Here is a 13,637-nt window from a genome sequence, read left to right on the forward strand (position 1 = left end):
TTTTGCAAAGAGTCATGGGTAGTCTTTTACCCCAGAGCCTTCAGGCTTATGGAAAAAATGTGCCAAGCATATATATCATTCAATTGAAGGTTAGCAGAAACAGACACAGAATCATATTAGAAAGCTCAAACTTGTACTCATAATGTCACAATGTCAACCACAAAATCATAGAATCATACACAGAATGGTTTGGGTTGAAGGGACCTTTAAGATCATCTAGTTCCAGCCACATTCTCTACAATTTTAAGTTAGGCATTTCTTCCCAAATAGCAGTTTGCTCCCATGTATCTGCTCCTGCTCTCCAGACCAGCCTCCTCCACAACTGATTCTCACTTCTCCCTCTTTTCTCCTCATTCTCCTCCCTCACTTCTTATTGTTATCAAAGCAGATCCATCCTCGCTGAACTCCCATCTCAAAACCCAGCAGCAGTGTCACTGCAGAAGAGTTGTTACCTGCTCTACTTTGGTCTCATGTCCAAAACATTTAACACAGCAGTTGATCTCAGAGCTCTGTAAAACAGCTTTTCCTCCTTTGTAACCATCTGCTTAGCATTACATATCGTGCATTACATGGCCAACTGCATTCACCAAACACTACCCTCTTGCTCCCACATTCAAAGAATTACAGAATGGTTTGGGTTGGAAGGGACCTTAAAGATGATCCAATTCCATTATGTGGGCAGGGTTGCTACCCACCAGCTCAGGCTGCCCGGGGCTCTATCCAAACTGGTCTTGAACAGCTCCAGAGATGGGACACCCACAGCTTCTCTGGGCACCCTGTGCCAGTAAACTGATACACTACAAGATGGAGAAACACAGGCCTCTCATCTTTACCTCATCATTTCACAGTTGGTTTGAACTTCTCAGCCCCTGGGCTGCTGCATGTTTCAAGCCCGTGTTTTGTGCCAGATCCAGTGATTTCTGATGGGTGAGTTTTTGGCTAGGTCAGAAAGGTGATCTAGCTTGCTGGATGACCAAAAGTGTCAGCTGGGCTGCACAACAGAGGGTATGGGCACGATGGTGACTGTCCAGTACCTCAATAGAGAACAAAGTATCTCCTGAGAGCAGTGAACTGGCAGCCAAATCAAAGGCTCCACTGAAAGAGGGCTGCATGTGCTTGTTCCTTTTCAAACACATTTCTGCAACACAAAATACTTCTGTAAGATCTTTCTGCCCAACCTGTTTATTTTTTCCCTTCCTCCTTTTTTTCTCCTGGTTGTAATTGACTGTCAAATCTTGGTGCATATGTTTTGCTCATCTGTCATTTAAATATGCAAAAGTCAAGGCTTCCTGAAGACAGCAAGTGCTCATTTCCCTCTCTTGTTCTGGTTACAGAGACACCAGTACTGCTTAACTTGATTAAAAGAGCCCTGGTGCTCCACACCGTTAACCATTCATTCGTGCTCTTCATCTACACTCTTACTTGCACAGACTCTCGTGTTCATGCAGCTGGCTGCTGAATAGCTTTCCCTTCAATAACTTTCCCTTCAAAATGATTATTTGGTTCAAAGCATTATGACATAAACACTTGTGCTAGTACCACACACAAGACAACTCTGCAGGGGCAGAATGATAGCGAACAGCTAGGATGGAATGGGAGACATTTACACTGGTAACCACAAACTGTAGCCTTACTGCTCTCAACATTTGCAGCCTTCTCGATTAAAATTGCATACTCCACTACATATTGAACAGGGTCAAAAGCTTGACCCATAGCTGTGAGTCGTCTCCACCTTTTTGCAATTACACAATAGTGAAGCATCTGCAACCTAAACTGTTCCTCACCTCCCACCACCTTCTCAAAATATGACTCTAATGCGATCCATGTCTCTTCTTCCCAAGCAGGAGTTCATGATCTAAGGCTAGCCACAACCTGCTATAGTTCTTGTTTATTACTGTCAGCCTAACAAAACTTGTAGGGTAAGAACAGCGATTTCTGCTCTTCAAGGACATTTCTCTACAAGGTATCTGTAAGGATCTCAAAACACTTCAAAAACATCCTTTAGTGATGACTCACAGCACCTCCTCTCATTGCTGTTCAGTGCTAAAATGGAGTCTGTGGTTTCTCCATACCTACAGTGTGCTGGCAGCAAGGTCTTCAGTGCCTGCTGCTTTTGCCTCTTCCTCATGCCTCATTCCTTGTGCCATCTCCACCTCCGAGCAGGCTGATCCTCACTTGTGTACTGCTCCATGAACCATGGATATTTCATAGACTCAGCAGTTACCAGACTGACAGTACTAGTGGGCAAACAGTGATTGATGAACATGGCAGTAACATGCAGTGGCAGGAGCAGGAATGAGCTCTGGAGGGAGGAGAGAGGACGGAGAAGAGGATGATGTTGGGAAGCAAAGTAGCAATAGCTGAAACCAGTATTACCAAAGAAGACTGTCATCAGGAACCATCCCAGGTATAGAGAAGCTAAATGACACATCTGACAGAAAGGAGTAGGTTATTGGCAGAGAAAACATAATTTTAATATATGCTGACACTTTTTTAATCCCCTCTCTCAACTCTAGGCATGCTTCTGCTCTGCTGTTCTTTGAAATTGCAATGAGAAGCCAACCTCAAACTGTCTCACCCAGGTATGCTATCAACACTGGAAGGTAGTAAAGTTTCTGGACTTTTTAAAGACAAAAGAAATAGCTGCATCCAAATCCAGACCTGAGCCAGTTCTGCTCTTAAAGGCTGCATGCATAAACACACTGAACTTGTCCATTTTCTTCCCTTCTGATCTTTTTGTCCCTGCTACCACAAGAAAATGGCACTAGTTAATTTAAAATGGATTTAAAAAATTAATTGATAAGTAAGTTTTCAAGATGAGTTTTAAACCAGTGCAAAGAGTCAGGTAACCATCCCTTAAATTTCAGTGGGCTCTTGTCATTTAGCCTGAGCTGTTGCCCAATTCCTAAGCCAGAGCAAAGCCTTGCTTACAAGGGAAACTCAGTGTGTAGTGCTCCTGGCGTGCAAGGTCAGCAGGGACATTGCTCCAATCCGACCCGCCCACAGCTCACTGTGGGAAATGTCACCTTCCAGCCTTTTGTAAGATCCAAACAAGCCTGCCATACATGTTTGGTGTATCAGAAAATGGGAAGAGGCTAGAAGCTGCATTTTTTCTTTAAGCTTTGCAAGTCATATTAAATGGCAAGGCTTAGCAATTTAGTAAGCAACTCCATTTAAATCTGTGAGTTGTTAAACTACCTCCTGGGTTGGGTTATACTCTCCGAGTTGGCATGGCTTCCCTGCTTCATTTCTGTACTTGTTAAGCCTAGTATTCTTTCTAACCATTCTACTGCAGAACACACTGTGATCCCCAGTCTGGTGCTCTCAAAAGCTACAAGTGGACATTTCTGAATGCCAACCACTTCCCCTGTATGACACCCTCTCTGTTTCATTTTCATCTGTTAATTCCCTTTCTCCCACACCACCTCACAACCAGCAGGGAGGGCCTTGGGATCCAGGCAGAACTGTGGCTGTCCCTCATCACATCATCTTGATTAGAGTCAGCACTGCTCTGCCTTCAGAGAAAGAGGAGATGCTGCTCACTTTTTTTTCTGCTCCAGGGCTGCTGCAGACAGGTGCAGAGCTGGGGCTAGGAGTAAAGAGCACAGTTAACTTTGCAGAGCAGGAAACCAAAGCATGCAAACCAGCTATGACCTAAATGCCTCCCTTGCCTATTCCAGAGCACTGCCTTCTGCTACTGCCACCTCTACTCCACTGGGTTCAGAGGACACAGACAGCTGCTATTTGCAGCAACAGGACTAGCAGCAAGATGTAACCCCCAGCCCTCTATGCAGGGTCACTGCCACTCTTCCCACTTCCTTCCCTTTTCTGTCACAGACGTAAACCTGAGTATCTGTTCCTCATACCAACAGCAGCTACATTCACCTTTGATTTGTTGTCGTAAAGCTTAATGCTGCTCTGGAGAGGTGCTGCATTTATTTAAAAGTGCACACTGTTCAGCATGAGGGTTTTTGATCTTACTGAGGGCAAACTCCTATTTAAAGGTGAGATTAGCTGCTGTAGCTCCTGATGGGAGAAGTGCTGCCAGCAGCCTCTAGTTAGGCACAGCAGGAGCAAGCTCACAGTGAAGAATGCTGCTCATCCCTTGCTAGCTGAGCTGTGAAAGCAGCCCTGCTTCCAGGAGTCCAGTAACAAACCAGCTCAGTATTTGTTCCAGGCTGGCCCCAGCACCTGACATCTGGCACAGTACGTAGCTGAATTGCCTTCAGATGCAAAACTGGCTTCTAACACAGCTGCGTTATTAGTTTGTTGAATGACAAGAAGAATTGCTAAGGATGCAATAAAGGTAATAAAGGAAGCAGTATGTTTTAAAACTTAACAAAAATACTGATATGAGATTTCAATAACTTCCAGTAGGTATCCACCACAAAAGAAGCACTGTTTAAAGCATCTCTTCAATGCCAAAATATTTAGTCTCATTATTATAGATACTTAAGCAATCATGTCTTAGGCTGCTTTGTTTCATAGCCAAATCGATCACTGAGGATTACTGATAGAACAGTAGCAGAAGTTCTGCAAAGGAAGACACAAAAGCAAACAGCTAAAGATCTCTAGCAAAATACCCAAGCAGTACATAGAAAAATGCTCAGAAGTGTAGACTTAGGATCATATGACACAAAAAAAGATCATCATCAAGGACACAAAAACATGGACTCACAGGTAGGAAATGCCAGGATTAAAACTGCACATGAAACCTTTGTTCCCTGTTGGAGGAAGGACACTGTGGTATGATATTCAATTGCAGAATCACAGGTTGTTTTGTCTGAGGAACCCCTACGTGTGTAGGGAACTGGTGAACTTGAACTCTACAATTATGGATAGGTGGCCTTGTACTACTAGACCACTGAGTGCTACAAATTTTATCCAGACCAAATGCGAGCACATTTCAACAATCTTTTCAGCCAAAGCTCACAAGATGGCATGAGAATGCTTTGCACTCATATAGGGGACATACATGAGCTGTGGAAGGGCAGAGCACGGTTGACTCATCGTGAAGTAATTGAAGCACAGGCAGACTGCATGATACACAGTCTGCCAGAACAGTGTCACTTCACTTCTTCAAGAAGCCTTTGACACAGCAAAGTATGCACTGTTTCAGCACAGTGCATTATGTGGCCATGATACTTTTACTCTTGTCCAAGAATTGGACTTACCATCTCATAAAGTTGTAGACAATAAACAAACATGCTTACTCTTACTGTCCTTATTCCACGCCTGTTGGCACACCTTGTACCCTGCACACAAGCTGAGTCCCACAGTGAACGCACAAATGGTATTTCTTCCTGGTACTCTCAACATAGTACCATACTGCAGGTCTCTGAGGTAATAGGCCAGCTTATGAAGCCAGCTCTGAGCAGTGCATGTGTCCTACAGCCATGAAAACACACTTATTATCTATTGCAACTTTAATGGACATATCATCAGAAAATTCTAAGAGGTTGTGGGGAAAGGATATTAACTTTATTTTACACATACAGGATTGAGTCTTAGAAATTAAAGGCTCTAACTCTTTCTGACTCGCCAACATAGCCAAAGGAAGTGATTTTTTTCCCCAGTTTTTCTCTGTTTACTACAACTAGCCAATTGCAATTTGTTATCTTTCACACAATGGAATTCCTTAAGATAAAAGCATAAGCCATTATCTTGCCTATTTATCTAGCACAGAATGTTGATCAGCGGCACTTTCCCTCCGATGTAATTCTTTCTTGAGACAAGGATGCTGGTGGAGACTGTCTCACAGCTGTGTCAACTCATGGTCTCAGGAACAGGTTAAACCATTATACACCACGTGGCCAATTGGATTTCATTCCTTATTTCTCTTCTGACTGCATGGCACATACGTGTGAGGGCATAATATAGCTCACTTCACCATGGGAGGTGCTCCCCTGTATTTCAGCTTTAAGGAGTGAAGGGTACCATCCAGTTTTTACAAATGAGAATCAGAAGTTTAACAAATGAAATCATCTGTCTCAGATGCAGTCATGGACCAAAAGTACTCCTCTGACCTGCAAGTCTTCTGTATCTATCCTTCTGACACTTACTAAAGGAATACAAGCTCCATCCATTCTTTCAACTGGAATAATCATTTAAAAATGTCTTCAGGCATCTTTCACATCTTCTCCTCAATCCTACTGAGGTCAATTTAAGAACACACTGGCCCTTTTGTCCTACCTTAGCCCACATGTCAATTCAGAAATCCTTTTAGTCACTTTCTTTGCCAGAGAGAATCATTCCAGATTCCATACTTTTAGCCCAAGAGTGATTATTGTATTTTCATGCTTGTTCCAGCACTGGGATAGAGCCTCACATCTCCTCCTGGACTCCCCTGTTCTCTTGGCTTAGTTTTGACTTTCCTTTCTTCTATCTTCCCACACTGCATCATAAGCTGCACCTTTCTGTCTTTCCTCCTGGTGGCATGAAAGATAGTTCAGAAGACCATACAACTACCTTTTATTCTCCTACTTTCTGCAGGCTCTTCTGTCAATGACAGCTATGTCTGATCAGCCACCCAGGCACTGTGTTGACCTCATTATGAACTTCACAGCTTATGCAGATGAGGTGTCATCACAGAGCAGTAAAGATTCTGGCTCTGACATGACTTTGCCATCTTTGAGAGCAGTCTTACTCCTTTACCTTTTGATTAATTCTCTTCTAAATCCTTGTAGTCTCAAGCAATAGAGCAGAAAAACGTCTCTGAGCTTTACATTTTCTTTTTTCACATTGTTTGTGCAGGCATTTTTCTTTGGATTCCCAGTGTGCTTTCCACTTCTGTTCTGCAACCCAGATACAGTCTTTTGTGTAACTTTATTTGGATCCTTCACAACTTCCCATAATGAGGGAACTTGCTAGGACAATTAGGAACTGGGTAAGTAGTTTCAATTTTTGATCCCTCTCACCTGTTAGCTCTTTAGAAAAATTGGTCTGGGCTACAAACACACAAATGATCCCATCTTTTTTATTAGCTATTCTGTGATTTCTTGTAAGATTGCTATAAGATGCAGTAAGATTTTTACTGTTTCAGAACTGATTACACTTTTACATAATGTAAACTTGAATATATAACCCAGAGCTTTTAGTAATAAAGTGTGCCTATCTAAACACGACAGTTAACCTTTGAGATTTAAAGAGTTAATGTATTTTTTTCAAATTCTGATCTAATACAGAGGGTCAGCATTCCATGTGTACTTGCTAGGAAAGTGGGGGCTTCCTCTGATAAGTTTTGCAGCCTTAGGGAAAGGCTGGAACTTGGGAGATGCAGGTCCAGCTCCCTGACTTACCCAGGTTTTCAGTGCAACCTTGGATAAACCACTATGTACTGTCCTCATTCGGTTTTCTGTGAATCACATAGGTACAGTAGCAGTCTCTTTCCTCACAAGACAGTTGGTGAAGGTATTTATAATGTAAAGCAGTGAAGTGATGATGGTGCTAAAGGGCTGGGAATGACTGGTAAAAGGAGAGCAGAGGAATGCTTTGAGCCTCATCTTAAAATGACAGAAGTGAGAAAGAGCCCAAAGGACGTGTCATGTGCACCTATGACTAATGTGTCTGTGCCCACTATGGTCTGAAAAATAAATTGAAGGCCAGAGAAGAGCAATTGGCATTTTCATATTCTTTGTTATTCAGCTATCCTTTTTAGTGTTTCAGACATTATCTGAAAGAAAAAAAAAAAAAAAAAAAAAGAACATACAAAATTACTTCTTCATTCAAAATGCAGTAGAGAACAGATCCTTTCTTCTCACTAATTGGAACTTGTGGCAGCAGCAAAAGCAATTTTTAACTCAGATATGCCTGTTGAAGGATTTTCCTGAAAATGATCCAAGATGAATGGACAGCCATAATGTTCTACATCTCTTGCTTCTTTCCTCTTCCGTGTTTGTAACGGTCTCTACTTGAGACTTTACCATGAGTTATTATTAGTGAAGTATTCCTAGCAGTGTGCCAAGTATGCTGAGCATCATTCAGACATAAATATTCACTCAGCAAGGTCCATTCTTACATTTCCAACTGAGTTAATGGCACAGTAACCTCTCCTTAGAGGATCTCACTGCTAATGAGCACACAAACTCTCAGGAGGAGTGAGGAGTTGTAATAGTATGACGAGGCCAACCACCTAGTCTTGGAAGCCTTTAACATAAGGGACACTAAAAAGAAAAGCAGGGCTGCAATCCTCCTTTGAACCATGAGCTCCAGACGGCGTTTCAGCAAAGTAGTACTAATGTAGAATATGATTACAATCAATTGGTCCTGGAAAAAGCTTCACTCCCCAAACTACCATTAGTGATGCTGACATGTTCTGTCACGCAGCTGTAGGGCTTGTACTCAGTGCCACCACCTTTGGAGCCCTCTGTGGTCCCTGCCCAACCTAGGTCTTCTCCCTCTTTTCTCTTCTGTGTGCCTTTAACCTCTTCCTGATTCTTGAGATGGTCCTTTATCTTTGCTTCTTACAAAAATGCTTCCAGACAGATGGCTGATCCAATGGGTCTTGATCTAATCTTCTTTCATGGGAACTGCATGTTCCCTTCTCAAGGAGAAAGGAGATGTGCTGGTGTCCTTCTTACTGTGCCTGGATGAAAATGAAGTAGCTGCTGCAAACTTTCAAAACTTGGGATTGTCAACCATGTTTCTTTAAACTGGAGTGGGCAATGCAAACACATACTTTCCTGAGCAGTTGTGAAACACTACAGAAAAGCTAATTATTATTTAAGTGATCTGTTCCTAGAGAGAAATTCTAACAGCACACTGAAAAATAAAAGCAAGGAAATATTGAATTTCTGATGCCAAAGAACACTGAAATACTGTTTCAGAATTTCACACCAACTCTTAGTTCCAGTGTTAGGAATATCCTTATTGTTGCAAAATTATTTCTGCCTTGAACATCAGTGCTGCAAAGCTTCTATTTTAATATGTGGTAGTCCTCTATTTAGAAGAAGAAAAAAAAAATTAAGAAAAAAAGCCTGGAAATTATGCTGTTTTTCAAAATGTTGAACATTCATCAGAGCTGAACAGCATGAGTTGACAATACCTGACAATATATTGCTTTAATCAAAACTTGTCAACCCTATGAACCATGACTGGAATAACTTTAAGCTAAACTGCTTAAATCAGTCTAAGCCTTTAGAGCAGTTTAAGATAACTAAGCCACTTAAACTCATTAGTACTAAGAGTTAAACAACATCAGCAGCATATCAGAGATTCTGTATTAAAGCCACTCTAGCACTGTAACTTTCTCAAGCACGAACACTTTCAACTTTATGAACTGCTTGCAATTTTTTTCTAAGTCAAGTGCAGCTGATGATCTGCCTTGTGATCTTGCCGGGATGATTGATCAGTCATGATGTACTCCACAACAGAAGCCAAGTGTGAAGTTGTTGGGCTTATCCATTTTTTAATATTAGACCAAGAGTAAATTTGACCAGAGAATGCAGAAAACTCTTTTTCTGGCTTTGTTCACATACCTAAAAATAGTTTTTCTTGATGTTATTTGTCTCTGCGCAAATCATTTTTAAATTTTTTTTTTAAATGTGTGTAGGGGAGCACAAGGTGTGAGGCTCCTGGGTTGACTTGAGGTTGACATGGCTGCATTACTCATGAGTGTCAAAGTGTCAGTCAGTTGTGTAGATCATTCCTAGAGCTCAACATAGTGCATTTTAGAAGAAAAACTCTTAAATGCTTTTAAATAAATGAAGTAATGTTCAAGAATCTTATTCTAGTATATCATCAGCAGTAACTCCATCTTCTCTTACAGAAGAAGCTAACTGAGCAGCACAGGCAAATATACCTTTTGCTCAGAGAGGAGAGGCACATGTCAGAGCAGCAGGGAAGGAAAAACAGAAGAGATGTCAGGTATGCCAAGGTCCTGCTCTCATGCATTAGGGCCTCCAGCAGCTGCCAAGAAAGGACACTAACCCAGAAGCCAAAACTTTTTATTTTTTTATTTTTTTTTTTTTGGCCAAGCGGACACTGTGGCAGTCTGCTGCCCAAGACAAAGACCTATGTTGTCTGTGCTTGCAATAGACCTGTCTATGTAGCTGCTCTGGATCTGTGTTTATTTCAAAGACCAGATTCTACAGCTTCTGTCAGAAGAGGAAAAACATAAATAGAATATTATATGCCAAAAAAATTCCAAATTTTGCCTTTTTTTATGTCATCTAGTTATCGTGATAAAAGGCCTGACACCTTGTCATAGCTCTTGCTTTTAGCCACACATGTGTTCTTTATTCACAGTATGTTACTGCTTTCCTCAACACAAGCTAGAGGCAGAGAGAACAGGAGAAAGAAGCCTGATACAAAGAAAATACTTTGAAACTTCTTAGTGAAGAATGGAAAGTCTCAGAGGAGAGAGTTCAATGAGCAAAGTCCAGAGGTGGATGTAGCTCTCAAGCCTGTCACCTTGGCGTCATTATTTCAGAAGTATTTAGCTCTATTCTCCATACCATTCTCATGCCATAGAGGAGGACTGAATACAGTCACAAGGCCAGTCTTGGTTTCTGAAGGGCTGCAGCATTCATGGTGTTATGTGAATTAAGTTCCATAAAGCTTCTACAGTATTAAAAGTAAGAAAAGTAAAGAAAAGCAACATCAAAACTTCACCCTAGTCCTCACATGAGGTTTATTAATGTAGCTGGAGCATTAGCTGCTCATCAGCCTTTCACCACTTGAGATAAAGGAGAAACTATTCAAGTGGAAGAAAGAAGAAAGCCGTGAGCACCTAGTTTGCTAGGAATTTCAAAACTGTGTGCTGAATATGAACAGAATAGCATAGTTCAGTTAGAAGGGCTCCACAAAGATCATCAAATCCAACTGCCTGACCACTGCAGAGCTAACCAGAAGTTAGAGCATATAACTGAGGGCATGAGGAAGTAAAAGATGCTTAACGAAGACACTCAGCAAGGAAAATTTCAGCCTGAATAATACAATTCAGGAAGGTTGTAAGAAACTTACAGGGGGAAAAAAAAAGTAGAATCTTGTAATGGAAATAATTGTGCAACCTTAATTGTGGGTAAAGATAGGTATTGCTGCCTAGGATGAGCACAGCTGAGAGGCTACCTTCTCATATAAAAATGGCAGAGCTGCAACACAGCTGCAACCAAATGGTATCATTTGAGGCTGCATTCCTGAATAGCTTTAGCAAACATAGAACACCAAAGATTAGGAAAAACAATGTAGATTAAAAGCACAATGAAGTAAAGGTAAGTTCAGAGAACACATGTATTTTCTATACATTTTTACAGGCTGTGTGATTGCACCTTATAATTCCTAGAGCAGGGCAGGGCTATATTTTTGCTTTTGGTGCAGAACAGATATAAAAAGTGCAGAGATTTAGTTTCTAGGTCATAATGCAAGCTGTCGCACATTCCTCTTTCTGCCTTTCAAAGGGTGATGACTCTCCACTTTTACTGAAGTTCTACTAAACTCCTTTTAACTATGCATGCATGCTCTTTTAGCTGGATTAAGTAAAGGCAACGCCAGTCAGGAGTCACGTAGTCCTATTTATTATCCTCTTCAGTGACTGTTTACAAATAAACTCTTATTAAGACACTTGATACAGTCTTTATCAGTTTCCACCCAAGTTACCATAGCTGCATAATTAAACAGGTCTGAGGCGTAAAATGCGTTTGAATTAATGTTTGGGCTCTTTGCTACAATTTTTTCATTAAATGACTCATATTGATCAAACCCTGCAATTACTGTAACACTTTTCATCTCCCTAGACATGAAAATGTGGTGGATAATTGGTCACCCTAAACATGAGTGCTGTACTCGAAATGTTTAAAATCATATAACATCTTTTATATGGATACAGTGGGGTTTGAATATGTCTTTAAATTTTTCCAGTAGCTATAAGTATGTGATGGTTCTTTGTATTTCTTGTCTTTTTCCTTCTCTCTCAAAATGTATTTCTCTTCAAGCTTGTTCTAACAGACACCCTGACGTGTTATAATGAATTAATCAATATTGTACCTTTGCACAAAGAAAACAAGTTTTACATTTTATCTTAGATCACATCCACCTTTAGAAGTAAGATGCTAACTGAGGCTTTAATTTGCTGCTCCAAGTTCCTAGCTAGGTTCACAGCCCGGTTATTCCACAGGAGCCACAAGTGAAGATCTATGCTAACAAGACAAAATTGTTTATTTTAAAGTAGGCTGTGCTCCTGTGAGCATGAGCAGGAAAGGCTGATTGCTAACACAGCCCAAAAGCCTGTATAGCAAAGCAAAACAAAGCCCACTGTGGATCACAAATGGAGAGATTCCGCAAAGAGCAGCTCTCAGATTTCAGTGCCATCAAGATTAGCCTTTGAGACACTTGAAGAAGAGCAGAATAAATCCTCTTCCCTCAGTGCCTGCCCAGGGAAAGATTCATTTCTGGTGCAATGTTTCTCTGTACCTGGGTGTACACAGATGGCTTAAAAGATCTTCTACATAGAGTATAGAACAGGATTTTGCTTCCTGTCCCCAAGAATATGTGACAGTGACTCTAAGAGGCCAGCAGGGTCAGTTTGAAGTGTCATAGCCTGACTCCGATCATAGAATCACAGAGTCATAGAATATCCCATAAGGATCATAGAGCCCAACTCCTGACTCTACATAGGACCACACAAAAAATAAAACTCTGTGTCTAAAAGCAGTGTTCAAACACTCCTTGAACACTGGCAGCTTGGGAGCCTGTTCTAGGGCCCACAGCTCCTGCTGGTCTGCTGGTGAAGAACCTTTTCCTAACTCCCACCCCGACCTCCCCTAACACAGTTTCATGCCATTCCCTCAGGTTCTGTCAACTCTTGAAGAACTTTTCATCTGTGGTGGTTTACTGATGCCAACTGCGAAATCAAAACTATATGTGCAACAATTCAGTAGACAACTTCACCCAAGCATTAGAACTGACATATTCCTAGATCTCTTTAGGGGAAAGCTTTTTCAGTGACATTGTGTTTTCTTGACTCAAGGATTGTGAAGTATGTGCATTTGGTTTAGTGGCCTCAGAGGATTTCTGCAAGGACGCAAGGTAACTGCAGGACACAACTCAACCTAGTATTTCATTCCTTCTATGCTTTGTCCTTCTTCAGGAAACCCGGGACACCTCAAATGCTTGTGGGAGATGCTCAGATGCCAGTGTACTGGCTTCATTCTCCTTGTGACTTGTGCATCACTGGCACTGCTGCCAACAGCAAGCTGCTAGGTGCCACCACGTTTGCTTCAGCAGTCACTGTTTTTCTCTCCAGCAAAACAGCACAACCCATCTGCATATCAGATAATCTGTCAGTGCCTCTGGCTTTTTAACCACCTCATGGAGTCACTCCTTTATGTGCTACTGCACAGGTCTACCCATGACTCCTGAAAACACACTGCTTTCTTTGTTCTAAACAAGTTTTTGAACTTTGGTATGTTTATACAAAAAAGACAACGGAAATACAGGACCAACTCCCTGAATATATTTAAGCCACAGCATGTCATGGGGATCAGAAAATCCTTCTTTGGCGCAACCATTCACCAAACAGCACCTACCATCAGACTCTATTTTTCAGTTTCCTGCAGCTTACAGTTAAAGCAAACTCCCACAGACTTCCACCAAGGTCCTGCCAGTGTAAGGCCATCCTTTTTCAGAGTAATCCTACAGCA

At 41.5% G+C, this 13,637-nt stretch overlaps 1 long non-coding RNA gene across 6 annotated transcripts in view; it reads right to left on the minus strand.

Annotated features, from left to right (window-relative positions):
• Positions 1-13,637, minus strand: part of LOC104913508 (uncharacterized) — a 273,998-nt gene that overhangs the window by 40,001 nt on the left and 220,360 nt on the right. The window contains exon 5 of one of the 6 annotated variants that reach the window (XR_014886906.1): positions 13,524-13,629. The exons of the other annotated variants lie outside the window; for them this stretch is intronic. This is a non-coding gene — a long non-coding RNA (uncharacterized LOC104913508). The remainder of the gene's footprint in view (positions 1-13,523; positions 13,630-13,637) is intronic. 6 annotated transcript variants of the gene reach the window in all.

This window comes from Meleagris gallopavo, chromosome 1 (genome assembly GCF_905368555.1).
Source record: "Meleagris gallopavo chromosome 1, MGAL_WU_HG_1.1, whole genome shotgun sequence".
NCBI lineage: Eukaryota > Metazoa > Chordata > Aves > Galliformes > Phasianidae > Meleagris > Meleagris gallopavo.